The sequence below is a fragment of the Hyaena hyaena genome, unplaced genomic scaffold (assembly GCF_003009895.1).
Source record: "Hyaena hyaena isolate Hyena2069 unplaced genomic scaffold, ASM300989v1 scaffold_284, whole genome shotgun sequence".
Lineage (NCBI taxonomy): Eukaryota > Metazoa > Chordata > Mammalia > Carnivora > Hyaenidae > Hyaena > Hyaena hyaena.
In genome coordinates, this window is record NW_024080913.1 from 24,790 (window position 1) to 44,512 (window position 19,723).

The window sequence follows — 19,723 nt, forward strand, 5'->3', positions numbered from 1 at the left end:
GAGAGGATGAGATGGGCTGCACGGTTGGGGTAAGGGGGGGGCCTGCGTGGGAGACTGTGAATTCCTGTCTCAGGTGGGCAGTGCCGGCTGCTAGGGTACAGAGCACACGTGCAATGACAAGGGCAGGAAAGTCCACGGCAGGCGCGGAGCTGGATAAAGACAGCGGCGGGCTTGTGGGGACTGCGTGGTAGAACAGTTAGGCCTCGGGGTTCTTTCTGAAATAGCATGAAGATAAGGAGGAAACAGATGTCTGGATGGAATGCTAGCTGTGTGGTCGTGGGCTCTTTCACTCAGCTTTCCTGCACTTCACTTACCTTAGCCACCCTGCCTATAAAATAAAATTCCCAACTGGACCTACCTCAGAGGGTTATGAAGATGAGATGCATGATTACAAGTTAAAACCACCTCCGATGCATATGAAGCTCTTGACAGATATTTTCTGTGATCGTTACACTTCTATTTTTTATAGGGGTGGTAGTTGTCATTCACGGACTAACGTTTTTTACCGTGAGAGAGAGTTTCCCCAAGTTTTCTGAAGTGCCTTTTCACGATGAAAATGTTTCTCCTTCTCAACTTTGATTTTTTTTTTCTTAAGTACCATACTACGTGGAGTACTAACTGGTAGGGCTGTTGGGTAGATAATCGAGCAGCTGTTATCTATGAAATGGATCCTTAGTGTGCTGAGGATTAGCGTTGTCCATCCTCAGAAGGTTTCAAATATAAGGGGAGATTGTGGCAGTCACGATGTCTTCTAACCCTTTGTTGAAACGGAATCTGAGCAGCTCAAATGTATACAGCTTTCTAAAGCAGAGATGCTTGACTGAAGAAGGCATAGGTCTGGAGCCTCTGTTTCCCTCTAGCCTATGCCTTCACCAACTCTGACAATTTATAGGAGCTCCATGGAATAGAATTTGAAAGACAGTCTGTAGAATATCACTTAGTAGACAACAGGGAGGAGGCAGACAAGGTAGACGTGAATATCTAGTCCAGCTTTAGGATTATGTGGTTCTGAGTATTAACTGAATGCCTCCTTGTGTGTGTACACTCTGTTGGGTACTGGAAGTTGGGTAATATGTGGCCTCACAGAGCTCACACTTTTAGATTGGAATCCATGCATGATATTTGTATATTTTCAAACCCACTTAGAGTGAGGTAATTGTTACTCAGGACTTTATTTAATCTTACATGTCTCCGTACTGATTATGGTGTATTTCCATGTCACTCAGAAGAATGCTGTCCTTCTTGACCTTTTCATTGATTTTCCTTTTCATTCTTTGAATTAACACCACATGTACCCCCTAACTACTTCTGTATCTGGTTTGTGTGTGCAACTTTCTGTGCAATGCTAGGTAGCATATATTCCAAGGAAATGGATGTGGGCTGAATTAAGGACCTGAAGGGGCATCTTTTCAAAGATGGGCAAAGTTAGTAAGAAATAAAGAAGCAACCCAATGCTGTTTCCTCATCCCCTCTGCCACAGGCAGGTCAAGTCACACAACTTGTGTAAGAATTCAAGTTGGGGAGCTCCTTAAGGGCGTTCTGAGAGACATCTCTGTTGGAACTCCCACAGCCTATCATTCACTATATGCGCTGGTATATTTTACTTGCCTTTCCTACCTTAGGATATATCCCCGAATTTGGCCTCAGGCCCGAGAACTGACCCACTGACGACAGAAGATGCAGGAAGGGAAAGGTGTCTGTTATCTTTTCATTCAGCATATGAAGAGCATAGTCCAGTCTTTTGAGGTCCTTCTCTGGAACACAGACATTCCCAGCCACGAGGGACAGAGACTCTGTGAGCAGCTGGCCGACAGCCTTGCCCGCAAATGAGTCACTGGTAAGTTGGCTTCAGGCTATGGAGACCCTTAGCTTCTCCCCAGGTCCAAGCCTGGCGTAAGTCACTTGGCTCTTAGAGTGACATTGTCCTGCTGTTTTGTGCCCTTCTCAGCCTATTGATAGTGATGCTGTCAGGTAGAAATACCTAGGGGCCCAAGGTGAGCCCCCCACAGACATTTTTTTCTTTTAAGGATAATTGATTTACACTGAAGTGGCCCACGGTAGTATCAGTTCTGTGAGCTTTGAGAAATGCATACAGTGGTGTAAGCACCGCCGCAATCAAGACATAGAGCAGTTCTGCCACCACTGAAAGGGCCTTTGTGCCTCTGTGTAGTCAACCATCGTGCCCAACCCGTTACTGGCAACGGCTGAATCTGTCTGCTGTCCCCACAGATTTTCCGTCTCCAGAACGTATGAGTAGTTAGTTTCCTTTTACACTACGGAGTCCTGTTCCGTTATACGGACGCACCATTTCTGTTATCCGTTCACTCCTTGAAGAACATTTGGATTATTTCCAGTTTGGGGCTATGACGAATAATAGCTATAAAGATTCACATGCAGGTTTTCGTGTGGAAAATATGTGTGGTTTTTTAAATGTTTGTTTATTTTGAGAGAGAGAATGAGTAGGGGAGAGGGACAGGAGGCAGGTGGCAGGAGAGAAAGAAAATCCCAAGCACTGAATGTGGAGCCTCACTCGGAGCTCGATTCCATGAACTGTGAGATCATGACCTGAGCAGAAATCAGGAGTCAGACCCTTAATCTACTGAGCCCCCCAGGGCCCCGGAAAGTATGTTCTCGCTTCACTTTACCTGGGTAACTATCTGAGAGTGGGGTTGCTGGGTCACGGGATAAGTATACACTTAACCCAGAAGGAACTGACTGCTCCGCACTGCTTTCCAGTGTGACCATAGTATTTCAGGTCCCACTGGCAATGTGGGAAAGTTACACCTGCTCCCCAATATTACACCCGCTCCCCAATATTAACTTTTGGTATTTGCGGGCTGTTGCTCTTGTGCTTTTTGTCTTTTTAGGAGTTTTAATAAGTGTGTGTGGGAGATACAGCATTGTGGTTTTAATTTGCATTTCCCTGATGACTAATTTGTTGCAGGATCTTTTCACATGCCTATTGGCTCTTCTTGTATCTTTGGTGAAGCGAGTGTTCGTATTTTGTCATTTTAAAATGGGTTTGTTTTCTTATTATCAAGTCTTGAAGGTTCTTTACATTTCTGGATACAAGTACTTTATGAGATATTTAACTTGCAAGTATTTTCTCCTGGTTTGTGGCTTATCTTTTCACTTTCCTCACAGTGTCTTTTGGAGAGCAGAATTTCTTAATTTTATGAAGTACAACTTATGGATCATGCTTTCGTAGTTGTAGCTAAGAACTCTTTACCTAAAAATAAGGTCCTTTGCCTTTCTGTATAAATTTTACAATCCGCTTGCCATTATCCGTAAACAACAACAACAACAAAAATGACACTGTTTTCAATCTATGAAAACTTTGAGGAAAATTGACATTCTTAATATTGAGTTTTCTAATTAATGATCATCATGCCTTAGGCAGAGGAAGTTCCCTTTCTGGTTTTTTCTTCTATTTATTCATATTTGCATAAACAAACAAATCTTTCGTTTTTTATTTTATGATGGTAACTGCTGACAACAGGGAAAACAATTATGTCTCCTAATGCAAACATGAGTAGACATGGTGCAACCAAGAAATGTTTCCAACTGATTTGAGGGAGTTCATTTCTTATTCCTTATTTTCTGAATAGATGTTTAATCCTGTCACATGCTTTTTATTTATTTAGTGAAATGATTATGTTTTTATTATGTTGAGTACTTTTATAGTGTGCTCTGGATGTTTTGAATATTGTAAGACCCTGGGTCTTGTTAAAATCCTCTGGAAATTATTATTTTATTAAAAAAATTTTTTAAAGCCACAATGCTATACTCCCCCCAACACACACTTACTGAAATTGCTAAAAAGACAGAAAGCACAGGAACAACCTGAAAATATCAAAAGTTAATATTGGGGAGCAGGTGTAACTTTCCCACAACCAACCCCCTTCGGTTCAGACTCCAGAGTCTGTCTCCCCTTCTTCAGGTGGGAGCCACTGTCAGGTGGGTGTTCGGTGCCTCTGAGATGCTGTCTCGGTCAGTCTAGCAAATACATTCCTCGGGTTTAGTCTGGACTATTGCTGGTTTACGTGGTAATTCAGCTCTCTAATACTTTGCCATGATCCCTCGGGTCTATTCCACACATATTCAGTTTGGGGACAAGCCCTGAGACTTTTGTCACTCATAGACAGCTTTCCAGACTCTCTTCTCTTTGGTATTTCTTCTATTCTTTCCAGTTTCCCAGGGTCCCTTTTCCCAGTTCCTCTGTTCAGAAAGAGTGAGTTCTCCCAGAGATTTCCCTTCTCACACTGTGTTGCAGATCTTTTTTTTTTTTCTTAAGTTTATTTATTCTGGGAGAGAGTGTGCTTGAGCCTGTGAGGGGCAGAGAGAGTGAGAGAGAGAATCACAAGCATGGAACCTGACCCTGGGGGGTGGGAGGAGGGGCTTGAAACCACAAACCATGAGATCATGCCCTGAGCCAAAGTCAAGAGTCAAGACACGTAACTGACTGAGCCCCCCGCGCCGCCCCCCCCATCCCTTGCACTGTGTTGCAGTTCTGAATGACAGGGGATACTTAAAGAGCAAGGAGGCAAGAAAATTGAGAGAGAGAAAATCAAAGGAGGGTATTCTTCACACTTTTCAGGCAAGAGATCCCTTTTTCCTGTTTTTTTTTTTTTAATCAGAAAGCTAGATTCTCTTTTGTGGTATAAGGTTTAGGCAGTGGCAGTACTGTTCTGCAACTGGGCTGCTCTCTAAACAGGGTCAGGAAAGAAAAGAAAAAGAAGGAGAGAAGTTTCCCTTCATGCTCTGCACCGGCTTCCGTGCAAGGTGCCTTTGTCCAGCCATTCAGTTGGAAGGGTTAGGTGGTTTCTCCTCAAGTTTGTTTCCTCAGAGACTGCAGTAGCTTCCTTATGACAACCTCACAGGACACACGACCGTGGTCTAGCCACCAGCGATGGGCCAAAACTGAAGGTTACACCTGGAGAAGCCCGGAAGGCAGCTGAGCAAGTGTTCTATGTACTGGTGAACAAAAGGCATCTTAAACTTTTTGCTGTGACTTGGGAGCAAATGTCCTGGTGATGACTGGCCACCCCAGGAGCACACTGGTTTGCTCGGGAGAGCCTGCCAGGCTGCTTCTCTGAAGACGCGGCCCAAGCCGCCTCTCCCGGCGCGTTCTGAGCAAGCGCGTAGTGTTCCGTCTCTGATCATACAGGCCCTCACATCTGTAACGTGTGAAACGGAATCTGCTCATTTTCTGACTAGCTGTTTCTGTTTTTGGTTCTCAGAGAATCACAACAATAAGAAGGATGAGGATGGACAGGAGCCACTGGCACCCAGGTAACTGAATGATGAAAGGGCTGGTAATGGAATAGTGAAGTCTAGGGAAGATTCCAGAAGCAAGCAACCAAGAGGCCGAAGTCCCAGATTTGGGGAGAAAATTCCAGAAACTGCTGAGTGTACCGATTTCATTTGTTCATCATACAATGAAGTGTCCTTTTATTTATTTTTACTTATTTTTAATGTTTATATTTGAGAGAGAAAGAGAGACAGAGATCGCAAGCTGGGAAGGGGGCAGAGAGAGAGGGAGACACAGAATCCGAAGGAGGCCCTTGGGCTCAAGACCATGAGATCATGACCTGAGCTGAAGTTAGACGCTTGCCCGACTGAGCCACTCAGGTGCCCCAGTGATGTGTTCTTTTAAACAGTATTGTCTGTTCACAGTGAAGTTTGTGTATTGGTTACCGTTTCCTAGTAATTCATCAGATTTTTTTAGCTAAAGTTACTCTGACATACAGGTAAACCAGCCAGAGAGCCCTGGTGTCTGTGTTCTAAAAACCTGTATGGTAAAAAAAGAAAAAAAAATCAAAGTGAGACATTATCTCAGGAGACAGTATTCAGGGGACGACTTCATACAATAGTAAACAAAATATGTCTGCAGCATTTTAAAACCAGTATTCTAGGTCTCTGTGTGTCATAAATGCTTTTTAGAATAGTTGAGTCTACTTCCTCATCCGCAGGTCAGTACACTGAGCACCTGCAACTCCCTTCTACCCCAACTCTAGCCCTCATGCGCCCCAGTCAGAAGTGGATCGTTATGCTTTCTCTCTCATCCAGATGGCCTCTTTGCTTTCTGGTGTCGCTTCCAGGAGCTTCAGAGAGGACCAGCTACGAAGCTGTGGTTCTAGGTTGCGTTCATTTAATCTCCGGTTTTACCCCCCCTGCCATGCTCCCTAGGCCCAGCAGGGGGTGCCAGAAGAAAGCAGAGGATGAAGCCCTGGGAGACTCCCTAGGTGAACGGTATTGGCCATGATTCCCAGCAGTTTCCCAGCACCAGTGCCTTCCTGCTGTACGTGCAGGAAGCCAGCCCTGCTGTGGCAGTCCCATGTGAGTACTCCCAGTATAAAGAGAATAAAACAGCAGAAGATGGGAGAATAAAGCTCCAGTAGTTTCTGCGTGCTTCCTGCCTCTGTCTAGGCTGAGTGAGGTAATCTCTGTAGGCAGTCACTGAAGATTAACCTTGAAAAAGTGATTAGGCTGGACACAGCTCTCAGACCAACTTTCAAGTACAGGTCCCTGGTAGGTCAGGTAATTTGTTGCCTTGTGCCTGGTCCATGCCTCACCTCAGTCCTTCTGGCCCCTGCTGGCATCTGCCAGCTGCCGGAATTGAGCCAAGCCAGCTTGGAGAATGATGGGATCATGGCCGACTCTGCCGCCACTTCAGCACGTGTGCGGAATCTGACAGACCTCCGCTAGACAAAGCATCTTAGCTTTCGGGAATGTTCTTGCTGATTACAGTTCCCGAACAGTGTTCCTCAAGCTTTTCTAGCTGTCCGAGAAATACTGGCAGTGCTGCCCATGGTTTTGGAGGTGCAGTTATCATGACTCCCCTCCCCAGCGCCCCTCAGGTGGCTTGCTTCTTCAGAAGGTTCCCCCTTAGTTCCAGAACATCAGGTAGTTTCCCCAAAGACGAGGCTCAGCTCATGGCAGCCCTTGGCTGAGTGACGAGGGTTCCCACCCTACGTGTTGCACCATTTTTAAATAACGCCTGTGAGTTTAGTCTCTGTGCTGTCATCTAATCTAAGCCAGCAACCAGCCTACCTACCAGAGAAAAGGCTGAGTCTGACAGCCATGCCCCCGGCATGCCCCTTTCCAAAGACCCAAGGTAGCCCGTGTAGCTCCCCCAGGTGCGCAAGAGCACCTCGGGGTGGCAGCCTCATTGGTATGTGTGTAGATTGAAGCCTCAACCTTCATTTCCTTTCCCTTTTTTGACTATTTGACTTTCCTTTAGGGATAAAAGTTTGGCTTGTTAGAGAACCATATGTCTCATGTCTTCTTATAGGAAGAGACTGTATTAATTCACTCACTGTTAACTGAGTTTTTTAATAGCAATAGAAGCCATATCAGGCTTTAGCTTTTTGCCAGTGGTGGGTGCCTTTTTGTACTCAGGTAGTCCCCTCACAAAGACTTCCTCATTCGCATTTCACTTGGAGATGTCTTTGTCATCTATTAGGCGATGTTCAGACACAAATCATGTGGGAGGGACATTCCCTAGTACCCGAAAGTCCTACATTCGAGGCGGCCACACCTTACCCCAGAAATGAGCCCTACTCAGCAGGCTGATTGAATATTTTACCATCTTATGACCACCTCCTTTATACTTCCTGTATCCTTGCGTGGGAGGCGGCCCCATGGAGTTTGCTTAGCACTGTGTCGTGCTTTGCTTGAAGGCCTACAGGCTCCTACGGGAGGTTCCCAGGTATTTCCTGATGAAAGAGGAAGTTGGCAGGAGAATGGGGCAAGGCGGGGATCTTGCTGAGAGGCCCTTGGCCACCCCGTTAGTGATACAGATTCTCCATTTTCTGCCTCATTCCCTGTCCTGGTGGAATGGCTGCAGAAGATGAGGTCCAGATCCTGCACTGGCACCTGAGCGAAGTTCTTTTCCTCAATGCCTGTCTTCAAGAAAAGCTGGAACATCATCTCAGCATTGCTGACCAAGGAGACGGTAGGGGAGGCCCAAGTCCATCTGCCTCTGGCAATATGTCTCTTTCTGAGGACTTGTAGGGTGCTCCAGGCCTTCACAGATTTCAAGGACTTGACATAGTTTACTTCACTTCTTCTTACAAATGGCCCAACTAGGGAGAATAGGGCAGGTATTAATATTCCTACTTTTTAGATGAGTCCGTAGGCTCACATAGAGATTTGCCCCAAGGCTGAGCTGTCCCTCCATCTTAGAGTTATCTGACCTCCAGAACCCTCCTTGTGACTCCCAGACCATATACTTCCTGCTGTTCCTCTCTTCTTGTGTGGTGGTCACTCAGTAGAACCCAGGTTGCTGAGCACCCCATTCGGCGGAGTGAGGCTCTCTGCTGCTGCCATCCTTGTCCCCCTCCCTGGTGTCTTGGTTACTCTTCATCCTCCTCAAGGTGGTTCGTCTCCACGCATCTACGTTTTACACTGTACTCACACAGAGGCCATCACTCCCCCGTCTTGGGCTGAGCCAGAACAGTGACTGGACCTCTTTGCACACCAAAAGGGCACTATTTAATGAGAAAAGTCTCCTTCATAATTTCAGCCATTGGGTTTGATAATACAAATGAATGAGCTGGCATTTGGTAAGGGCCTTGTGAAAATGAAGCTTTGGCACCCAAAACCTTTGAGTCCCCAGGGTTTTCTCCTGGGCTTAGATGGAAGGGGAAAAGGAATTGCAGAAGCATTATCTCAAGCAAATGTGTGTAACTCGCCTGAACTCTTATTTATTTCCTGCACTAGGGTACACTTCTACCTTCTGCAGGCAGATCTTAGACTCGGTTGCCTGCTGTACAATGAAAACAGAGAGCTCAGGGAAGAAAGTCTGAGTTCACTTGAATCGTATTTCCAGAGGTAAGTGGTCAAAACCCACAAGATGTCACTCTCAGAGCTTTCTTTTCTCTTGCCATACCCAGCTATAGTAACAGAAGATGGGGCAGGGGGGTGGGTAAGGCCACAGCTACCCCAAGCCTCTTGACTCCGAATTCTCATAGTTTTTCTCAATGTAGTGAGGACTGCCTCCTAGGTGCTCCCTCTACTGGTCCCTGGACTCGAGGCTCCAGGAGTTAGTAGCTCTGGGAAATTCACCTTTCAGGTACAAACCACACTCACTAAAGCAAGCCTGGGAAGAAAAGAACAGTCCTCTGAGGTGAGAGGACATAAGAGAACACTTATTTTAACTGAGTAAAATTTGCCAAAGTTAGATAAACTGTGTCTCAGAATGCTGAAAGAACAGGCAAACGGAATTTAGATTCTAGGTCAGTAGTCTTTGAGGAAGTATGAGGACCAGAAAGTGCCATTAGCCTAAAGAGCAAAACCCCAATTTCCAAACTGATGAAAATGAAGTACTAAAAAATTGAAATACATATAGCTTATATTGGTAATAAAAGACAAACTTGTATTTGTATAAGTGAAATATTGATACAAAATACAAACTGTTGCACTCAAACTATAATACTCCAGTCACCTTATGGTTCCTAACTCTTATCATTAAAGAGAAAAGCAAAACCAAACCAAATGGCCTTCAGATTGGCAAAAATACGTACAGACCTGCAAAAAGCCTTCAGCCTGTCCCCTATACACCAGACTCAGTATTTGCTGAGTTTTGCTGTGTGCAATGCCTGCCTCAGTAGATGTCCCTGCCTCATCTCTTCAGGGGCAGTTAAGGTCACCTGAGATTCCTTCTACCTTTTCATGTCTCTGCTGTTTTTTCTTAAGGACTCCTGTTGGGAGCCATTCTGAGCCCACCAGTCGAGAAATCTCCTGGTGAGGTTAAAGCAAGTTTGCATGGTCTCTTGCCAGTCAGATGATGACCGATATCCACCCCCCACTCAGTTATCTCTGCTTGAGCACCGACCCCCAGGGTACCTTGTTGATCAGTATTGGGAGTGACCTGTCCCCTTATTCCCCCACTGGTATGATGATTGCACCTTGTGAAGGAACTTATTGTGGGAACTTCTTCTTTTGTGATTATGGGAACAGACATCATGTCTCCAGCAGGTCCTGTTTCCCTCCATACTTTCCCTTGAGCTATGAACAGGCTAATGACCCTTACTCATAAAAGATTGACCTTTAGGGGCGCCTGGGTGGCTTAGTCGGTTAGGCGTCCGACTTTCGCTTAGGTCATGATCTCGCGGTTCGTGGGTTCGAGCCCCGCGTCGGGCTCTGTGCTGACTGCCGGCTCAGAGCCTGGAGCCTGTTTCAGAGTCTGTGACTCCCTCTCTCTCTGACCTTCCCCTGCTCACGCTGTCTCTCTCTCTCTCTCCTAGAAATAAATAAAAAACATTTAAAAAAAATTAAAAAAAAAAAAAAGATTGACCTTTATGTGTACAATTCTGTTTCTACCGTTGTGTTAGTCCAAGAGGTTCATACAGCTCAACTTGTAAATCAGCTAACCAAAAATGTCTCTCATGCCCTAGCTATTCAAGAAATCGTAGACAAAAAACTATAGACACAAAGGTAAATGCACTCGAAGATGCTATTCTATGTATTGGAAATGAGCTAACCTCTTTAAAGGTACGGTTGGCTCTCCAGTGCCATAAAGAATATAACTGGACAATCAAGTCTTGCCCGGAGACAAAGAGCCTAACTTAGAGAGAAGGAACAGATAAGGGCAGAAGATAAATAAATACATACACCTTTGCTAACTGATGGTGTATAGCAGCCCCTTCCCTAAGGCCTACATTCCACAAACACCTTCCCTTACCCTGGCAGCTGTGATGAGGATGGATAAAAGTATCTACAGCTTAACCTATGACCTAATCTTAGCGTTAATTAAAATGTGTATGTTATCCTGTTTTTCACTAAGAACACTCTGTTATTTTCTTAGTTACTCAACCTCACTATAATTGGAGCAGTTCTGCAAGAATACTTCTGTAAAACCTGTTTCTGTACATTTTCCAAAACATCTTATCAAAGAGAACTAACCATTGTAAAAACTCCACTTTCTGATGCCATGTTAATGTTTGACCTATAAATAAAGACACCAAAACTGACAGGGCAGAGATGCCTGCCTGGTGACCAGAAAGATTCTTGTGGCTCTCTTAAGGGATCCCTGGACCTGGCCGGAACTAGACTCTGGCACTCTTCTTGAATAGGGCTGTCCACTAGGTTACTGGAACCACTTGGCTGGTGGCTCAGAGCTGGAAGGACAGAGGAGTTCATGCCAATCCCACAGCAGCCAGTGACCCTACCAGTAAATCACTTCCCCATGATTGACAGGTCCAGGCATGGGAAAGCCTGGCTACCTGGCATGAGGGGGCCTTTGGGAAAAGGGAATGCAGAGGCCAGGTTTGTAAAGACCCAGGTAGACAACAGAAGGAGACTTTCCCCTGGGAAATCCAATTGAGAAAGAGATTCACCCGAGACCCTAAAAAGGAAGGTTAAAAATTTTAGGTCCAATGCGACAGAAGTCATGGTGGGACAGCTGGAGAGAAACAAAGAGAGCCATGGGAAATAGGGCAGGTCTCCTAAGTAGCTTTAAATCCTGTTGTCATTATAAGAACCTGGTAAGGGTTTTACCTAACACAAATGCCCAGCTACCATAGCCAGAGATTCTGATTAGTTTCATGTGAGGGGGACCTGGGTGGCTCAGCCTGTTAAGCAGCCGACTTTTGGCTTAGGTCATGATCTCACAGTTCGTGAGTTCGAGCCCCACACCGGCTCTGTGCTGACAGCTCTAAGCCTGGAGCCTGCGTTGGATTCTGTGTCTCCCTCTCTCTCTGCCCCTTCCATGCGCTCTCTCTCTCTCTCTCACACACACACACACACACTCTCTCTCTCTCTCTCTCTCACACACACACACACACACTCTCTCTCTCTCTCTCTCTCAAAGATTAAAAAAACAACAACAAAAAAGGACTCTATCATACCTTCTGGGAAGAATAAATCTCCCATTGTCTGCAGTCTGAGAAGAGGCTAGGTGTCTACAATGCTCAGCAGAGTCTGGACTTTTCCTGAACAACAACAACAACAAAAAATTAGATCACTTTTCTGGTCTTTGATTTTAGGAACTGTTTACTGTGAAATAAAGTAATTTACTGTGTTATTTGTGATTTTTCTTTCTAGGAACATAGGGCCCTATGGAGGGTCTCTAATTTGCTAACCTGAGTGTGAGATCTGATGATTAAGAAAGTCTTGGCTCTTTTCTGCATATGAAAGAAGATGAGGCAAAGATGCTGAGTGGAAAGAATAGTCTGGAACCAAAATGCTAACATTAGGATTTGGCAGTGAATGTCAGATTTTGAGAAAGGGAAGAGACCAGATGAGATTTAGGAAAAAGAGATCTAAGAAAAAGAAAAAAAAAAAGATCTAGGGAAAAAGAAACTTAGTGGAAACAACGGATATGTGAAGTTCCTTTTATGACATGTTCATTTGCTAATCTATAATTCTTCTTTTCCATCTTTGTAAATGTGATACAGTTGAGCTTAGTGTGTTATATGGTTTTTTGGGAATGTATATTTTTATTTTATTATGTTTTAAGTAAGTTATACACCCAGTGTGAGGCTTGAAATTCATGACCTTGAGATCGAGAGTGCCATGCTTTACTGACTGAGCTATTGAGGTGCCCCTGGAATGTATATTTTTTAAAAAATGACTGTTATACCTCAAATATTCACTGTTCACTATTATGAGAGTAAAATGGGCCCATCCTGAGGATCTACCTGGGAAAGTGCAATTAAAATTAAGGAGAGGGGTTGTGAGGGTCTCAAGCATGGTAACTTTCCCTAATGTAGCAGTTTTCCCACTTTCTTCACACCTGATCGTTCCTTCCTTCCCCCCTCCCTTCCTCCCTTCCAAAGTTTAAGTAATTGCTGCAGTCAATGTGTGGGGCTTGAACTCATGACCTGGAGATCAAGAATCATGTGCTCTCCAACTGAGCCAGCCAGGTGCCTCCTTTCTTCTTTAAATAAAGGCAAATGAAAAATAAGAGTATTCAGTTGCACCCTTGGAATCCATAGAAATTCTGGCTAAGGAAGTTTAAGGCAAGATTGGGGACTGCCTACTCACTGGTAGCCTGGCCAAGGTTGTCTGTCTGTCTGTTTCCTTTACTTTGGCAAGGAGACTCAACTCACTCTCGCCAGCCCTGGGAAGACAAAGATCCAGATGAGGTTGACTCATGGTAACTTAGGTCCTGAAATCTCCTAGGCTTTCTTCCCCTGTCTTTGATCTCTCTCGCACCCACCTAACAGGAGGGAATGAATGGCTGCCTTTCTTCCTGGTCAGGACTCTTTTGGGGTCCCTTGTGGACATGTCTGAGGTAGGCAGCTGGCTTCTCCTACGTGTGTCTCCCAAATTGGTTGTTTTTTAATGACCAGAAGTGACCCATGACATAACTCCCTGCCTGTGGGACGGGAAGAACATGGAGAGCCCGCAAGCTGCAGAGACTACAGTTCGCCAGCTTGCCCTGAAGGCACCGTCCACTTGCTCCTTGGGTTTCCTGTAAAGAAGAAAGTACTATACATCTTCTCTGCAGGCTAACCTGAAAGAAGTGTAGGTCCCAAAAGGTCACGAAGAACCTTGCCAAGTCGACTGCTGGCCTGGCCTTCCCGGACAGGCTTAAATGAGGCTGATTTTAGGATAAAAGCAAAGCAAAGGAGCAACGGTAGCCCAACCCGAGGATGCTGAGACTAAAGTCTCGAATCTTAATCTCTGAATGGGCTAAGGGCCGAGAGTTGAATCGGTTTCTCGCATTTATGAAGAGGGTCATTAGCCCAAATTCAGACAACGGGGCAGGAGCTTATCAGTGGTTCTTAATCGAGGGCCATCTTGCTCACCACCACCCCTTACCCCGGGGACAAGGCAATGTCTGGAAACTGTGGATTATCACGACTTGAGGATGTGTGTGTTTGGCTCCTAATGGCATTTAGTGCATGGGAACTCCCTCCGCAGCAGAGAATGGCCGTAGCAGGGTCAGTGGTGCCATGTTGAGAGCCCCTGGTGTAGATCAGTGTCTCCACTTTCTCTGCTAGACAACACTAACTACCGGCGGAATGGACATGGAGTCGGAGGAAAACTGGTGTCAGAGAGACCTCTGAGGGTTTGCTCTGGGCATGTGGGAGGATGTCCTTTGGCGTCAACTGAGGCAGGGGAGCAGCAGGGGCGGCAGGCTGTAGGGGGGGGACCCGGAGTCCAGGTTAGGGAAGCGAGCCTTCCTTGAAAGTGATCGCCTCTGTCGCTGGGAGTCCTTTGGGGGATGTTGGGGACTGTGAGGGTCTCACAGTGGGGCTCCATCCATCCCGCCTCCCCTCGGAGACTTCCTGTCTTCACAAGGCAGTCTGGAAAAGGAGGGACTCCAGGGCAGCTCTGAGATGCAGCAGGGAGGCCGGGATGGTCGATTTGCGTTGTGGCCTGTGTACCTGGTGGACTTGGGGGGTGGGCGGGGGAGGGGGGGCATTGGTTTCTCTTAGTGCTCAGTGGGGTCCCCTGAGGGCTCGTGTTTAGGGGGAAAGCAGGAAAGGAGCAGTCTTCTGGATCTTCCTGGGAAGGAAGTGATGAAGTTTTGGGTTATGGGGGAGAGGCGGGGGTGTTCTGGAGCTGATGACCAAGAATTCTTGAAGACGTCTTTGGTGTGAAAAAGGTGATTTTATTAAAGCCCGGGGACAGGTCCCAGGGGCAGAAAGAGCTGCACTGGGGGTATGAAGAATGGCTGATTTTATACTGTGGACTTGGGGGAGGTAAAGGCAAAAGGGAGGCCTCCAGAGGGGCTTTGATGCGCTAAAGTGGACCCTGAAGATCCCTGAGGCCTTGCTATTGTCAGGCTGAGGTGGTTTTCCCTCCAGCAAGGCATTAACATTAGGATGGTAGGGGGTTCCTGGAGAAATATTAGACTCTGTTTTCATTTGCCTCAGGTGTCTGTCTATGGGCTGCAGGTTATAAGGAAACTTCGTTTTACCTGCCATTTCCTTCTTGCCTTTGTTCCCCACATCACTGGTGAGAGGCCATGTTGGGGCTCCAGGAAACGGAGTCTATAGGTTTCTAGAGATTAGGCTATTGATAAGATTGCCTTTTTCTTGTAATTTACTGAGATATTTGCTGATGGAGACCTGAGTCCTGTATAACTCTCTATCAGTTGGCCATTTGTTTTCTTTCCTTTCCTTTGTCCTTGAGCAGCCAGCAGAGCCTGAGGAATGTCACATACATCCCATGGTGGGGGGGGGGGGCGGGGAGTAGCTTGCCCTTTGTTCTCAGCCCATCCCTTGATCCCACATCAGAAGGATGGCACCCCTAAGGGCGGGCAAGTCTAAGCTTTTTGATGCTGAATTCAGTGCTCTAACCAAGCTGCAGTTAATCCCAGGGTTGGAGAAAACTAGCACCTGGTGCCCTGGTAATGTAGTGGCTGGAACTTGGAGCTTTCCCCCACCATGGCCTGGGCTAGATTCTCGGTAAAGGTCATGTTTTGGTAACGCCTCCCTTCACGAGGGAATTCTCTTTACCCCTGAGCCTTCGGGGTGTTGCAAAAGACAGGTAGGTGCATTAGAGGCTCGGCAGCCAGTGCCGAAGCTCTGGTGAAGAAAGAGGAGGGAAATCCGCGGGTCGCTTCACCAACTCAGCGCCAACCAAACACGGGCTGCGGTGGCTAGTCAGGTCTATGTGCAGCATGTGCGGACTTACACGGCCATGTGCAGAGATGCGCACTCCCACCGGGTTCTGGCCCGGCCCCGAGGGCGCGAAGGACAGTCCCAGCCTCTGAGCATCCCCTGGAGATGGCCTGGTCCCCTGAGCCTCGTCAGTTCTCTTTGCGTGTAAACTGCTTACTGGGCATTTGGAACAGGTGCCTGGAGGAGATCCGCGAGGAAGGGAGGGAGGTGATCGGCAGTGCGATCTGCCCTCGCAGAGGCCGGGCTGCCGGTGTCCACGGGTCGTACCCTCTCCTGAAACAGTATAAGCTTTTGTACGCTCTAGCCAACAGTGTTGTGTGGGAAAGTACATATTTCTCAACATACTTAGCAGTTTTTTTTTCTGCCTTATTCTCTCTTTCCTCTTCTTGAACTCTAAATATGTTAAAATTTTTGATAATGCCCTGTAGGTTGCTTAAGGTTCTGTGTGTTTTTTCAATCCTTTTTCTTTGTGCTTCAGGTAGGATTGATGAGGGACCATAAGGCAAATGCGAGGGCCAAAGCGAGCTAGCACCCCCCCCCACCACCAAGGTGGGGTACTTGTGATATTCCTCAGGCACTCCTGGCTGCCCAAGGACAAGAAGGAAAAAAAAAAAACAGGCCAACTGTCAGAGATCACAGTCATGCAGGATGGACGTCTCCATCAGTTTACAAATATCTTAGTAAATGACAAGAGATCTCCAGAAACCTGTAGTTTCCTGGAGCCCCTTAATATCACCCTCCCCTCCATTGTGATGTGGGCAACAGAGGCAAGACGGAAATGGCAGGTAAAACTAAGTTTCTTTATAACCTGCAGTCCATTGAGGCAAATGCAGAGTAGAACACTCCTCCACAAACCTCTACTGTCCTAATGTTAATGCCCCCGGCATCTTTGGAGTCCTCTCTTAGGACAAAGGCCTCCCTTTTGTCTTTACCTCCCCGAGCCCCATAGTATATAACCAGTCACTCGTTAGAACCCCAGTGCAGCTCTTTCTACCCTCAGGTCCTGTCCTGCCGGGAGCCGCACCGGCGTCTCTGGATGACAGTCACAGCGAGGAAATGGCAGTGTTTGCACAGCTCCTGCCATGAGAAACGAAAACTGATATCTCTTTCTGCTACTACTGGCTCATGTTGAAAATGAGCCTGCTGGTATTGACCAGGCCTCACAATATTCCAGATCAGACCCATATTCTGAACACAGATACCTCATAAAGAAAAGCATATTCCTACCTTTACAAAAGAGATTTTAGATAAAAGCTCTGTGGACCATTGTCAAAAGGCTCTTTCTATGGGCCTTGCAGATCCAAGACTTAGATAATAAAGGGGGTTAAGAACACAAGAGGTACAATTGAGCCTGGTCCCATGTCAGAAGAGCCTAATTTATAGTTAAGGTACAGATAAGGGCAGAACATAACTTACTAACTGTTGACGTATGACAGTCCCTGACTCAAGGCCTACATTCCACAAACATCCTCCCTTACACTGGCAGCTGGGATGAGGATAGATAAGAGTAATTAAAACATAAACCCAGATGCAAAGACTGATACATATAGAGTTCCCTTGGTAGTTTCCACAAAACTAGTTCAAAAACATTCATCCTCTTGAGAGCCAGACAAAATGACTCCTAGCTTATCTATATACAACTTAACCTATATGTTATCCTGTCTTTTTTTTTTTTAATTTTTATTTATTTCTAGGAGAGAGAGAGAGAGAGAGACAGCGTGAGCAGGGGAGAGTCAGAGAGAGGGAGACACAGACTCTGAAACAGGCTCCAGGCTCTGAGGTGGCAGTCAGCACAGAGCCCGACACAGGGCTCGAACCCACGAACCGTGAGATCATGACCTAAGCGAAAGTCAGACGCTTAACCGACCAAGCCACCCAGGCGCCCCTATCCTGTCTCTCACTAAGAGCATCCTATTATTTCCTTGGTTGTAAATTCACTATGACTGGGATAATTCTGCAATTGATATCACAAAAGGCCTCCCATTGTAAAAAATTCCTTTTCTCTGACCTCATATTTTTGTTGAACCTTTAAATAAAGACACCAAAACTGACAGGACAGAGATGCCTGCCTGGTGATCAGAAAGAATCTCAGGGCTCTCTCACTCTCTCTCTCGCCGACACCGTCCATCCTTCAGGGACCCCTGGACCTGCCGGAGCCGGCCTCTGGCACTGTCCCTGTGCTTAAATAAAATCACCTTTTTGCACCAAAGACATCTTCAAGAATTCTTTCTCGGCTGTGGTCTCTGAACCCGACCACCCTTCCAAAACCTCATCAGGATGATCTGTTTCTCTTTCTTGGGATTCGTTGAATTTTTGTCATTTCCATTATGCGGTTAAATCCATCCAGCGATTGTTTTCTGAGAACTCTTTCCAATTTCGAAGTTTATATTTGGTCCTTCATTTACTATTTCTATTTCTTGGTAGTATTTTCTGACCATTTATTTTATTTATTTAAATGTTTTTATTAATTTAAATGTTTTTATTTCTGAGAGAGAGAGAGAAGCAGCATGAGCAGGGGAGGGTCAGAGAGAGAGAGACAGAATCTGAAGCAGGCTCCAGGCTCTGAGCTAGCTGTTAGCACAGAGCCCGACGTGGGGCTCAAACCCATGAACAGTGAGATCATGACCTGAGCGGAAGTCAGATGCTTAACTCACTGAGCCACCCAGGTGCCCCATGACTTTTTATTTTTTTAAATTATATTTCCCATCACAATCTTGAGAGAGTTATAATTGTGGCTTACTATTTCTTGCCTCCTGTTTTCAACATTTGAATCTCCTATGAGTATCTTTTCTTGAGCATGGGTAGAGTAATAACAGTATCATTCATTAGAGTATTTGGGGTGGTACTGTGGATATTGTGAGTGGTACACATAGAGATTCTAGATTGTTATGTATTACAAAAGCACTGAATGTTTATAAAAAGCAAGCCTGGCTGATCTCAAACTGCAAATTCTCTCCCTTGCCATGGATGACAGGTGAAATCTCCGTTGTCACTCGCAGGTTAGCTGAACTACTTGGAGTCTGCCTGACACATGTGATACCAGAAACTTGGGCCGAATTTTTTACACACAACGTAGAACTTCTCTTCAGTGGCTCCCCCCCCACCCTGCAATTCTGGGATTCCTCAACACCTCTTGGGTTTTCAAGTGCTATGCTTGCTCAAATATTGTTCTCTGCGGGGCGCCTGGGTGGCTTAGTCGGTTGAGCGTCCGACTTTCGCTTAGGTCATGATCTCGCAGTTCGTGGGTTCGAGCCCCGCGTCGGGCTCTGTGCTGACTGCCAGCTCAGAGCCTGGAGCTTGTTTCAGTCTGTGACTCCCTCTCTCTCTGACCCTCCCCTGCTCACATACTCTCTCTCTCTCTCCTAGAAATAAAAAAAAAAAAAAAAAAATATTGTTCTCTGCTCCTTTAACCCAGTAAGGCAGTTTGGCTTTGTACTGGAATTTAGCTGACCCATATAGGGCAGACCAAGGTGTGCTTTCAGCCAACACTTTGCAAAATGGAAACCTCACCGTGTGCAGTTCTTTCTTGTGTCTGCCTGCTTTTGTTCAGTTTCCCCAGCAACTTCTGATGATATTTTAGAAACGTATTTTGCCCCCAGTTTATTGGATACTATCTGTAGGAGTTACTCTGAGCCAGGTAACAGCCATCACCAGAAACTTAATTCATTCAGTAATGGCAGCTTGGCAAATTGGGCTTGAATCCCTGTATGGCTAAGCTTTGGCAAGCTGCTGAAATGATCTCTAAAGTCACTCCTGCCCCCTAGTGTGAAAAGGAGATATGAGAAAAACCAGGGTGTGCAGAGAAAGATAAATTTTGGGGGAACAAGTAGGAACAGCTGGGTGGTTATAGTTGAACCTTTGGGAAGTGACCAGAGTCCCCGGCACCATCACTTTTCTTCATTCACCATCCAATTTCAGACAGACCCTTCTGCATCTTGGCATTGTACACTGATTAAAACGCATTCCCTGACTGGGAATCGAACCCAGACCACAGCAGCGAAAGCGCCAAATCCTAACCACTAGACTACGGGGAAATTAACAGAGAGCCCTTTTCTCCAGCTCTACTGGAATGGTACTCTAACTGGTTTAGGTCTTCCTATCCTTCCCTGTGTTGCCTACCCCTCCAGGGATGCCTAAAAAGT

The 19,723-nt window shown here is 46.1% G+C and overlaps 1 long non-coding RNA gene across 1 annotated transcript; it reads left to right on the plus strand.

Moving 5' to 3' along the window:
- The first annotated feature begins 5,240 nt into the window (after window positions 1-5,240).
- LOC120241294 lies at window positions 5,241-18,712 on the plus strand. The gene is made up of 5 exons (XR_005530860.1): window positions 5,241-5,292; window positions 6,190-6,339; window positions 7,850-7,957; window positions 8,725-8,835; window positions 18,556-18,712. It is a non-coding gene; the product is annotated as an uncharacterized LOC120241294 (long non-coding RNA).
- Window positions 18,713-19,723: the final 1,011 nt, after the last annotated feature.